Genomic DNA, 13,149 nt, shown 5'->3' on the forward strand with positions numbered 1-13,149 from the left:
TAAACTGAAAATTCAAAAGGCCATGGCAGAGACAGGAAAGGGCTGGGTAGAGTGCTTGCCTCTTGCACTCTTTCCAGTCAGACACATTCCAAATAGAAAGACAGGCTTGTCTCCCTTTTGAAGTCCTGTTTGGTAGTGCACCAAAGACAGGTCTGTACTTCCCACAGGTGCTACAAATGCAACACGGTTCTATGACATAATGCAATAATTATTGCATTGTATCTGGAGTTAAAGAGGTGATATTGTTGTATCCATAAATTTTTTGGGAATATTTGTGATAACGTGATAATACGGTTCTATGGCAGCCTACGTCCAGGCCTTGCAGAAAAGACTTAATGTGGTGCATAAACATGTGTTCTCATCCATTCCAGATCCTAATGCCAGTGCAGATGTGCATCAGCTGAATCCAGGTGATTGGGTGGTTATACGCAGACACTTGAGAAGGAGCCTGGACCCATGAGTTGACGGCCCCTTCCAAGTCCAGCTAACCACATCCACCTCAGTAAAACTTGAGGGAAAGCCCACCTGGATCCACGCCAGTCACTGCAAGAAAGTCTTTTCAACAGCAGAATGACTGTTCTACTCATCACCTTGCTGGCAGTGACAGGGTTACTGCGCACTGCAGAGACACAGGATAAACTCTTAAATGCTGACTGGGACAACAAACGTATTCGGCATCATGCTCTACTTATAAAGGACATGTAGGACAGAAACCGAAAGAGTGTTAGATCTGTACACACAGCCCAGTATCTGCGAGGATTATGCCATACTTAGCCTTACCTCTGGAGCCATGGGAGGTATTAACCTCACACTGCATACATAATAAGGCTTGGACTCAATCTCGGTTTTGGGGAAAAGATGTGCCCCGTGATATATCTGCCTCATTGGCTATAATGGATGGGCCGCTAATCCCTGGTTTCAGTTTAATATAACGTGGCCTAAGGTACAAATGTGGTGGCGGGAATATGACTCAGATGTCGGAAATATGGTCGCCAGGAGGAGGACTGAAATCCCTCACTCAGACCCCATTCCCAATGATGGACTGTGGTTCAGACTTCAACACACGGGAGCAAATACTTGTGGTGAGGACAATAATTGCTTCCGTATATACACTCATGATCAAACACAGGTTAATGATACGGTGTACCAGGATGGTGTTGAAGGCTGTAGAGCATCTACGGTTAAAATAATAAGGAAAGAAAGAGGTAAATGTACATCTGGTGTAAGTGGAAAACAAATGAATAATACTCGGTGTGCCCATAAGCCTATGTCAGGACTTTGTGTTTGTGTTCTCCCTGAAGGAGTATTCTTGGTTTGCGGACATCGTGCCTACAGGTGGGTGAGCCCAGACATAAGAGTGGTTTGCACTCTTGCCAAACTAGCACCAGCCACTTTCATAGTTCCTCATAGTAAAATAGACACAGCAGCAGCTCCAATTCATACTTTGTATGGAAGGGCTGCAGACAATAAGCCCCGGCCAAATGGTAGGCCGCATCTAGTAGAAATGGGGATAACAAATAAAATATTCAGTAGTATGCTAATATACCCCTTCATAACACAAATGTGGGATAAATTAGTGGAAGCTACCGACTACCTGGACGATCAGATTTTCCAGATTCTTGAAGTTCTTAATGAAACTAATACAATACAGAGACAATTAATCGTAGTTACTAACCAACATACTATAGTACTAGATTACCTGACCGCAAAAGAAGGAGGAATGTGTCAGATAATTGGTCCCACCTGTTGTAATTATATCGACCCTGCTGGCAATCTCCAGATCAGGGCCAGAATAGACAAAATAGGTGAACTTAGAGACCTATGGTTAAAACAGCACAGTGCAAACAGAGACTCCTGGTGAGGTAACACATTCTCTTTTCTAAATCCAGCAAATTGGTTTAATGGCCTTGCAGGATGGATTTTTGGCATTATACAGACTTTTTGCAAATTTTGTTGTTTTGCTTATTTTTTTATGTAGCCGTAAAAGCACTAATATATGTATTACTTAAGCTACTGAATAATGTATGCATAAAAAAGAATCTAAGGCTGAACCTTCTGCAGTGTATCATAGACCCCAGGTGGCCATTGCTGATGGGGAAAGTGAGTGTCCACACTGAGGGTGGATGGGTGAAGCAGATAGGAAGCCCCCTTATGGGTACTAGACCCATGAGACAGTAGCTCCTTTGTGGACATCAGCTGACCCTGTGGCAAAGGTTATACCATTTACAAAAGGGGGAAATTGATATAGAAGAGTTAATGGTTTGCTTTTATATCCCTTTAAATGCCTTTAATTCTCCATTTGCCTTTCATTCATTCTTATGACGCTGCAGTTTTGCCTGTCTCCTCTTCAAGGAGAAAATGCTTCTTATCATATATGTTCTCAAAAGTCAGCCACAGCGTGTTCTGGGTACATTGTAAACATGGTATGACTCTGAAGGTGATGGTGGGGGCCACATAAGCTCCATAGAATTACATATTGTTGTAAATGGTATAAAAGATTGCCTTGTATTTCATTACATCAGATAAAGTGATTTGACCACATCTCGTGTGTGTTGAGTCTCTTTATCTCCAAGCGCTTGTCATCAGAAGGGCAAAAAACCTCATAATCCGGACTCACTGGTGATCTGGCATATCTGACGCTTGGTCAGAACAAAAAGCAGCGACGACAATACTCGGGAGGGGTGATGTTCCGGTCTGATGGGCGTCGCAGATCAGGGTCCGGCGCCTCCCATCTTCTTGAGATGCCGGCCTCTTGTTGTTTCATCGCTCCCCGGCAACACGCTCCTGCGCAGGCGTACTCATCTGCCCTGGTAAGGGCAAAGTACTGCAGTGTGCAGGTGCTGGGAAAGGTCAGAGAGGCCCAGCACCTGCGCACTGCAGTACTTTACTCTGCCCTCACCAGGCCCACGTGAGGTAATCAAAGGGGAGGAGGGAGTGTGTATGTAACTCAGGGGCTGATAAAAGAACAAGGTAAATTATGATCTGTGCTCAATGCTGAGGAAGATACATGTCATTGTAAGGCCTGGTTCACATTGCGTTTAGTGCAGTCCGTTTAACGGATCCGTTAAATGGATGTGCTGATAATGTGCCAAATTTGGTTAAATTTGCCATCGCATTAACGCATGTGACTGCGTTATGTCATTTTGATGTTCGTTCCTGAAGCATCCGTTTGTGTGCATACAGGCACTGTCAATAAGTTGTTCAAATTTTTTTTTTTTTGTTTTTTGTCAGCGTTGTGTGTGGGTGGACACACATTCTCCATTTTGGAAGCATTGAGTGAACTTCTGCTGCAAGCAAGATGTTTGTGTCTCAGCTTGTAAGATTTCGCTTGATGCAGTTGGGACGTCGTCAGAGAAGGCGTATTTCCCGAAGGAGATATTGGATTCATGAAGTTAATTTTTTCCAGAAAACATATGGTGCCTTTCACACCCTCTATGTTCAACTTCGTGATCATCCCTTTAAATTTCAGCGATATCTTCGAATGACAATTGAAATGTTTGATATTCTGCTGTCGCATGTCAAGAATGAGATACGTCGTCAACACTACACTTTCCGTGAAAGTAATTTTGCAGAATTACTGAAGAACGTTTAGTGGTGACCCTGAGGTAATTTCCCTTTGATCTCTTTACATTTTGCCAATGGCAAAGACAAGATGTATTCTGCATGTCTTGTTCTTTCCTACACATAGCCTACTGTCATAGTCCGTTTTCAGTTGCCTTTTAGTTTGCTGTCAGACAAAATCTTAGCTTTTGTAAAATGTGTGCCATATGTCCATTTCTAGTCATAACATTGTTCTTTGATCATAGATACCTGGCTACTGGAGAAACTTTTGCGTCACTGCCCTTCCAGTTTCGGCTGGGGAAATCTACCATTTGCCAACTTGTTTGGGAAACCTGTGATGCCATTTGGAATAACTTACATCCAGTTGTACTACCGACACCGACACCAGAAATGTGGCTATCCATTGCCAAAAGCTTTGAAGATGTGGCAAATTTTCCAAATTGCATTGGTGCCGTGAACGGGAAGCACATCAGGATTCAAAAACCTGTGCATAGTGGATCCCTGTACTACAATTACAATAAATTCAATTGTGTTAATGGCTATTGCGGATGCTAGATACCACTTTGTTGCAGTTGATATTGGTGCATATGGACGTACAAACGATTCACGAGTCTTCAGAGAGGCCAACATGGGGAAATGTCTGTACAGCAACCGCTTCAACATACCCTCAGCACGACCTCTACCAGGCATGGAAGGACCAAGTTTGCCCTTTGTTTTAGTTGCGGATGAGGCGTTCCAACTAGAAAGAAATCTTATCAAACTTGAGCCGGGCAAGACGTTATGTAGAATGCACATTCAGTATTTTGACCTAAAAAAGGCGGATTTTATTATCTTGTATGCAACTGCAACCAGAAAATGTGGACCGTGTAGTTAAGGCTTGCATCTGCCTGCACAATTTTGTATCCAGACATGAACTCCTGCTGGTTGACCCCGATGACTGTGAGTCGAACCTGATGAGCATTGAGTCGACTACTGTTGGTTCGCCAGTTGAGGTTTTGCAAATAAGTGATCAACTTGCCAATTATTTTGTCAATGAAGGTCAGGCTCCATGGCAAAACAACCATGTGTGATATTGTTTCGGAATCTTTATTGACATATGTGTAATGTGTGTAGATTGCGATTCTTGTATTATTTTTTGTTTTTTTTTTGTTGGTTATTGCTCTGTTATCCTATGTAATTTCCAATTTATGTTTACAGTGTGTTTTACAAATCAAATTAAATATTCAAATCTTATTTTGCATGAAAAAAACAGTTTACCAACATTTTGAGTGGGAGACTATTGTATTCCTAACTTGTTATTAGTCATTTTAAACATATGCGATCCCATAGGGATTTACTAAAATATTCAAATAAAAGTCTTGTGTAAAGTAAAACAAAACTTTTAAAGGTTATGTTGCCAAACTTAAGGAATTTTTTCAAATTTTTTATAGATTGTGATATTGCTCGGGCGTATTGTCTGTCCAACTGAAAGTTGAACTGCTACATTGCCGGTGCATTTCCAGACCCAGGTTCACCCTGGCCTTTGAGCTGTGTTGTCGCTTGGTATGACTGCATCTCCATGGTACAATGGCTTGCACTTGTTTTGGTTTTAGAGGAAGTGGGTTCCTGAGGGGCCAAAAATTCCTCTACAAGATCGTTAAATCTTTGACGAAACAGTAAATTTTGGTTCGGCGGTATGTTTTTAACTAAAGGGACATAAGGTAAAAACAGGAGCTTCCACTCATTGGCTGTGTACACTGATTCTCGAGATTGCAAGTCCTTAATTTCCCACCTTATATCTCTGTGTTCGCTGCGACACAGATCCTCTAACCATTGGAGTCCATCAACAATTATGGCATCTACTTCTTCTTTGTCAGCTGATCGGTTACGTCCGCGCTGAGCTTGCAAATGGGTACTGACAACAGGAGCCACAGTACTACTTTCCATTGATCGTGGCTTGCTTAGGACATCTTCAGTGGCCGTCTGTTGGCTTGTTTCCTGGCGAGATGGCTCTGATGCCTTTGTATCTTGAGGCGCAGCTGTACTGCAGATCGTTCTACCCAAAAAAAAATAACAGGGATTTTCAGAAACACTTGTTCTCACACATTTTTTTTACAACACAAACAATAACATTACTGTTTACTTACGATCACTGGGACAAAGTTTTCTGCAGAAACACGAATTGATCGTAGTTGAACATAAGGGGTGACTTGTTAGCCTGAAGATCCACTTGGGGTGTTTTGGCTGTTCCGGTAGTCACAGACAAATCTATCTCTTATTGATCTCCAATGGGTATGGACTGCATCGGCTACAATAAAAACACAAAACAAAAGCATAAATATTATTTCTCGTAACAATATTTAATGAACTAACATATATTTCACTTGCCCATTAATTACCAATTTTTTTTTGAGAGGAGGTGGACTTTTCCAGATAACGAGGATCCAACTCACAAATTATTTTCTCCCACAGTCTCTGTGCATCCCTCACGTGTGCTCAGTAAATAATCGGTTAATTAGTGGGTGTGTATAAAAAGAAACCCAGCACCCCAGACCTTCACTTGAGCTTCAACTTGAGCTCTGACAACATGCCAAAAATCCACCCTGTGACCAAAGCCTGGATTATCAAGAGGCTGAAGACCAGATCCACTGCAGAAGTGGCTGGCACCTTTAATGTGTCTCAGTGTCAAGTACAAAGTATTAAAAAAAGATTAGAAGAGACTCGAGATGTGTTTGACAAGCCCAGGTCCAGCAGACCCCGCAAGACAACTGCTCAGGAGGAACGTTTGTTGGTTAGAAAATCCAAAGCAAGCCCCTCTTCCACTCCAGCAGAGCTCCAACAGGCCTGGTCACCTCAAGTCCCTGTGTCAACTAGAACAGTTTGTAGGATTCTGTCTCAAAATAGCCTCCATGGTCAAATCAGTGCCCAGAAGCCAGCACTAAACAAAAGGAAAATAAAAAAACGTGTGGTATTTGCAAAGTCCCATAGCCTGCTAAACAGATGGATGCTAGAAAAGTGGCAGAAGGTGGATTTCTCTGATGAATCTTCAGTAGAATTACACCACAGCCACCGCAAATACTGCAGGAGACCTACTGGAGCCTGTATAGATCCAAAATACACCCAGAAAACAGTTACATTTGGTGGTGGAAACATCATTGTCTGGGGTTACATTCAGTATGGGGGTGTGCGAAACATTTGCAAGGTGGAAGGCAATATCAATAGCCTAAAATATCAAGAAGTAATAGCTACCTCTTATATTCCAAATCATAAAAAGGGTCAAATTCTGTAGCAGGATGGTGCTCCAGCTCAAACATCCATCTCTACAACAAAGTTCCTCCAGGCAAAAAAGATCAATGTGCTCAAGGACTGGCCAGCCCAGTCACCAGACATGAACATTATTGAGCATGTTTGGGGTAGGATGAAAGAGGAAGCTTGGAAGACAAAACCAAAGAATCTAGATGAACTCTGGGAGGCATGTAAGACTGCATTCTTTGCTATTCCTGATGACTTCATTAATAAATTGTATGAATCATTGTTGAACCGCATGGATGCAGTCCTTCAAGCTCATGGAAGTCACACAAAATATTAAATATGACTAATAGCACCACAACTTCATTCACCAATGTTATGCAACATATATTTGTATTTTAAGTTAATTATTTGTTTGATTATCACATTACTTTCTGTGGGCGACAAAACTTTTGTCTTGCCAAAATCTGACCATTCTGTGTCCATTAAATGATCAATATTTCTGCATTGATGCCAATTTATTTTCTTAACCTAAACCACATTTCGGAGGGTTTCAGCTTTCAAAAGAATAATTTATACAACCAATGGATGAATTTAATGTCAGGTTATAAGCTTTTATTTACATAACTTCTGTCAGGGAGTGTAGTTTGTTAGGATGCAAAAATGTTTTTAAAAGTTTCTATTTTGTGGTGTTTTATGCATTTTTTCGGTTATGTTTTACTTCAATACTGTTTGTTAAAAAAAAATAAATAAATAAAAACGCTTTCAAGATTCTCTCCTGATGGTACAGAACTCCGGAACCTTTGCTTCACCTAGATCTGAGCGATACACCATTGTGCTGGAGATGCTCTGGTGCAATAGGTTCTCTTGCACATATTTTCTAGTTTTTCCTGCGCATTTCAACTTTCTGGAAAGATATTAATGACTCATTTCGCCATATGGGGTTGACACCAACGGACCTCACTCCTCTGGAGGTTTTATTGTCACTCCCCTCTACAACTTTTAGGCCGCGTGCCTACAGTAGCGTTTTTTAAGCATTTTTGAAGCGTTTTTAGGATGGATGTGTTTTTTACCGCTAAGGAAACCCTTAGCGGCTAAAAACGCAGCATGTTCATTAATTTTGCGGCTTAGTCCGCGTTTTTAGCTATTTCCTATGGTCCAGAAAACGCGCGGAAAAAACGCATCAAAAGCACACTTTTTTTAGCAAAAGACACGCGGAAAACCTGAGTTTTCTTTGAAGGAGTCCGGTTTTGTGTCAGGTTTAAAACGCTACTGTGGGCACATAGCCTAAAACAGTACTGTGGGCACATAGCCTAAAACAGTACTGTGGGCACATAGCCTTAAGCCAAGAAAACACGACCTACTTCCATTACTAATAGCTGCGGCGAAACAACTGATTTCTTCACAATGGAAATCTCAAATCTCCCCTACGATAGGAGAATGGCGTAGTAAGGTACATGACCTGTACCGACTGGAAGAATTATCCAAACTTGACACTTAGTATTGTGAAAAAATGATTCCATATTTATTGGCATCCAGAAAACATATAGTCTAAACGTTTTCGGTTACCAACATAGGACCTTCATCAGAGATTGTATCAAGATCGCCCTCTGCTCACAGCGAGATATCACACGCCGGATGAGGTCGCACCACAGCGCCATCCTGCAGCGAGAAATCGCTATACTAGAGCGCTACCTACGTACTGCATTAGATCTTGATACAATCTCTGATGAAGGTCCTATGTTGGGACCGAAAACGTTTAGAGTATATGTTTTCTGGATGCCAATAAATATGGAATAATTTTTTCACAATACCGAGTGCCAAGTTTTTTATCATTTATACGATTGGCTGGAGACCCTACTTGTGCACCTTCCGAAATATTATGGACTTTTGAGTGCCTTGTTGTTTTCTACTACTGGAAGAATTATCCAGTTGGGAAACCAGATCCCATGACAAATTCAAACGCTTATGGCTCCCTTGGAAGGAATATTCCGATTCCAGTACTCTGGTGGGGTCAAATTGAATTGAAATTGATATCAGTTTGATTTGATCTACCATGGTAGTACATGCCGAGGTGATCGAGTCCGTTACTCAACTTAATAACCCATTTAGAATCCAAACAACAAAATAGGCCTAAGATTGATGGCACTTCCCACCTAATATCCAACTCATAAAGAACATCATGGAAGCTTATAGCCATATAAAAGTATCATAGCTTTATTAAATCCATTACAAAAATACACATAGACAAATTAAAAAAGAGGTATACCCAATATAACACCACAGGTAACAAATGCAAAATGTTGCTAGACAGAGATTAGTATATTTGATGCTGAAATAGTGTCACAAAATGTATACATACTCTTGCATCATGTGCATAAATGAATGCATACTATAATCAAGGCAGGAGGGAGAGAAGGGAGAGATTGATCTACAGAGCATAAACCCTCATCAAGAAAAATAGTTAATTATGCACTAGTTTGCAAAGACAGTCTAATATCCAACCCGCTATTAATTTCGGCAAACAGAACTGCAGATACAATCACAAAAGATGATATACAAATAAATGTAGAGGGCGCATCATGCAAAGGTTATTTAAGCACACAATTATTTGATGTAAAGCCATGAAGTGCTTGCATAACGCTGCTCCCACTCCCTATACACCCAACCAAAGCCATGCAAGATAAATAGGACATATGACCTGAGTGGCGTTGTGAATCCCCGACGCGCGTTTCGCGTGAGCTTCGTCCTGGGGGAGTGAGTCCTGGGGGAGTAACTGTATCTGCAGTTCTGATTGCCTTTCTTACAATATTGATGAAATTAATAGCGGGTTGGATATTAGACTGTCTTTGCAAACTAGTGCATAATTAACTATTTTTCTTGATGAGGGTTTATGCTCTGTAGATCAATCTCTCCCTTCTCTCCCTCCTGCCTGGATTATAATATGCATTCATTTATGTATATGATGCAAGAGTATGTATACATTTTGTGACACTATTTCAGCATCAAATATACTAATCTCTGTCTAGCAACATTTTGCATTTGTTACCTGTGGTGTTATATTGGGTATACCTCTTTTTTAAATTTGTCTATGTGTATTTTTGTAATGGATTTAATAAAGCTATGATACTTTTATATGGCTATAAGCTTCCATGATGTTCTTTATGAGTTTAATAACCCATTTAGTCTAACAGTGTAATCTATCTTATGTCTTTTTTAATTACCTTTACAGATTTTTCCTAATTGTGAGTTCACCTGTCACATCTTTATTCACTTATAGATGATCCTTTAAGGATCAATAACATTGGAAGAGCACTTGGCTGATTTGCTTTTGCTTCATATTTATGTTAAACTTACTTTAATGTCTTGTTGGTTTTGTTTGACCTGTATAACCTGTATGCCACGCTCTCCAGCACATCAACACCGAAGTGACTTTAATTTGTATACTCTGGAAAGTATTGTCTTTTGTAGTTGTGTACAGGCTGTTTGAAAAATAGATAAATAAAGATTTAAAAAAAAAAAATAAAATAAAATAAATATGCTTTCAAAATCTAGACTTTGTGTGATAATTACCCCTGCGACGGGAGGTGATGCAGCACGCCGAGGCAGTGAGGTATTTCTTCTCTTTTTCGTTGGAACCTTCAATTAAAAAAAAAAAAAAATTACGATTCAGGTCGCGATTTATTTCAAAAAGGTGACATTTTTTGTGTGTCCCTTTTTGGTAGGTTTATTTGCAATGTTTTTTTTTGGGGGGGGTGGCCTGCTTTGCTTTGGCTCTGAAGATTCCTAAAATTTCCAATAAAAACACAATTACACTATGCGGAATATCATACGCGGAGCTCGAATGTAAAGAAGGATTTTCACAGAAAATGGACGTGACTCCCCTCAGGGGAGGAGGTGGCAGACACGCTGCTGCGGCTCGATCCCTCAGTGTCCGACATCTGTGTACATACAAAGCCATGCGTTTAGTACACATACATCGGCCGGCCACTACACACTCAAAGGACGTATATACTTATATAATTGTGCTTACTTTGCCTCACGTCGCTCACACGGTGCGCTCAGTGTAGCTGGGGTTTGCAGACTGCAGAGTGTCTGCTCCAAAATGGCTGAAATGATATTTCCTGTCACATGACCACATGGCAAACCCTCATGAACGCAATAAAACGCAGGGTTAAATTTGGACAATTTGCTTTGCACCGGCCTGCGTTTGCAATAGACTTCTTCCGTTACCTGTGCGTTCACTGTAGCGGACCCGAAAACGGGTCACAAAATAATGTGTTACGGGGTGAAAGTCTATGGGTGCGTTAAAATGTCCATTAGAATGCGTTAGTGATGCTTAAAAACGTGTCCGTTTAATGGATTGCTCTAGCGCAATGTGAACCAGGCCTTAGTGGAAACAGCCTGTGGTCTCCTATTCTTTGGCCAATAATGTAATGGTCTGGACAATAGGGGGCAGCAGAGAGCTGTTCACTCCAAAAATCACTGCAGGTGGTTCTTGTGACCATCCCGGCCTTTGACATTGTGAAATTTGTGACACGTGATTATAGTCATGGCTGCGCTCCGTACACACCGTACACACAAAGCTCCGCTCCATACACACACGGTTCCGCTCCATACACACACGGTTCCGCTCCATACACACACGGTTCCGCTCCATACACATCGTACACATACGGCTCAGCTCCGTACATATCATACACAAACGGCTCAGCTGCATATACGACTCAGCTCGGAACGCGTTGTACGCACACGGCTCAGGTCCGTACACGTCGTACACACACAGCTTCACTCCATACCCATCCTACACATATGGCTCAGCTCTGTACATGTCGTACACACACGGCTCAGCTTCGTACACGTCATGCACACACAGCTCAGCTCCGTACATGTTGTACACACATGGCTCAGCTCCGTACACGTTGTTCACACGGCTCAGCTCCGTACACCTTGTACACACACGGCTCAGCTCCGTACACATCGTACACATACAGCTCAGCTCCATACACGGTGTACACACACGGCTCAGCTCCATACACGTTGTACACACGGCTCAGCTCCGTACACCTTGTACACACACTGCTCTGCTCCGTACATGTCATACACACATGGCTCAGCTCCGTACACCTCATACACACACGGCTCCGCTCCGTACACGTTGTACACACATGACTCACGTCTGTACATCTTACCGGCCTGTGACATTGTGAAATTTGTGACATGTGATTATAGTCATGGCTCCGCTCCGTACACACCGTACACACAAAGCTCCACTCCGTACACACACGGTTCTGCTCCATACACATCGTACACACATGGCTCTGCTCTGTACACGTCGTTCACAGGGCTCAGCTCCGTAAATGTCATACACACAAAGCTTCGCTCCGTACACGTCATACACACACGGCTTCACTCTGTACACGTCACACAGACAAAGCTTCGCTCCTTCCATGTCGTACACAAACGGTTCCCCTCAGAACAGACGCGGCCTGCTCTGCACACGTCACACACAGCTCCACTCTGTATACAGGGCTACCCTCCATCAATACGCAGTTCCGCTACGCGCACACACTGCTTTGTACACACAGCCCCATACACATGTACATGGCTCTGCTCCATACACCTTGTGCATGCATGACTCAACTTTGTATGCCTTGTACACACTCGACTCCGCTCGGTACACACACAGAGCTCTGATTCGTACGCTCACTGCTCCGTACAAACACACGGCTCCTCTCTGTGCACCTGGTACACACGCGACTCCGCTCTGTACACCTCGTACATACACTGCTCAGTACATCTTGTACACATACGGCTCCACCCGGCACACACACAGCTCCACACTGTACACCTCATACACACACGGCTCCACACTGTACACCTCATACACACACGGCTCCACACTGTACACCTCATACACACACGGCTCCACACTGTACACCTCATACACACACGGCTCCACACTGTACACCTCATACACACGCGGCTCCGCTCCATACTCCTCGTACACACACGGCTCCACTCCGTACACCTCGTACACACACGGCTCCACACTGTACACCTCATACACACGTGGCTCCACTCCGTACACCTCGTACACACACGGCTCCGCTCTGTACACCTCGTACACACACGGCTCCGCTCCGTACACCTCGTACACACACGGCTCCGCTCCGTACACCTCGTACACACACGGCTCTGCTCCGTACACCTCGTACGCACACGGCTCCGCTCCGTACACCTCGTACGCACACGGCTCCGCTCCGTACACCTCGTACACACACGGCTCCGCTCCGTACACCTCGTACACACACGGCTCCGCTCCGTACACCTCGTACGCACATGGCTCCGCTCCGTACA

General features: G+C 42.9%; 1 protein-coding gene and 1 long non-coding RNA gene across 5 annotated transcripts in view; one reads left to right on the forward strand and one right to left on the reverse strand.

Moving 5' to 3' along the window:
* Positions 1 to 13,149, forward strand: part of LOC141047234 (uncharacterized) — a 659,661-nt gene that overhangs the window by 540,420 nt on the left and 106,092 nt on the right. The window lies entirely within an intron of this gene.
* Positions 4,824 to 12,931, reverse strand: LOC141047043 (uncharacterized). Its single transcript, XR_012219739.1, has 5 exons — positions 10,823 to 12,931; positions 10,363 to 10,428; positions 10,147 to 10,271; positions 5,688 to 5,848; positions 4,824 to 5,596 (listed from the first exon to the last, which is right to left on the reverse strand). It is a non-coding gene; the product is annotated as an uncharacterized lncRNA (long non-coding RNA).

This window comes from Dendrobates tinctorius, unplaced genomic scaffold (genome assembly GCF_039654945.1).
Source record: "Dendrobates tinctorius isolate UK_male_01 unplaced genomic scaffold, ASM3965494v1 ptg000126l, whole genome shotgun sequence".
Classification (NCBI taxonomy): domain Eukaryota; kingdom Metazoa; phylum Chordata; class Amphibia; order Anura; family Dendrobatidae; genus Dendrobates; species Dendrobates tinctorius.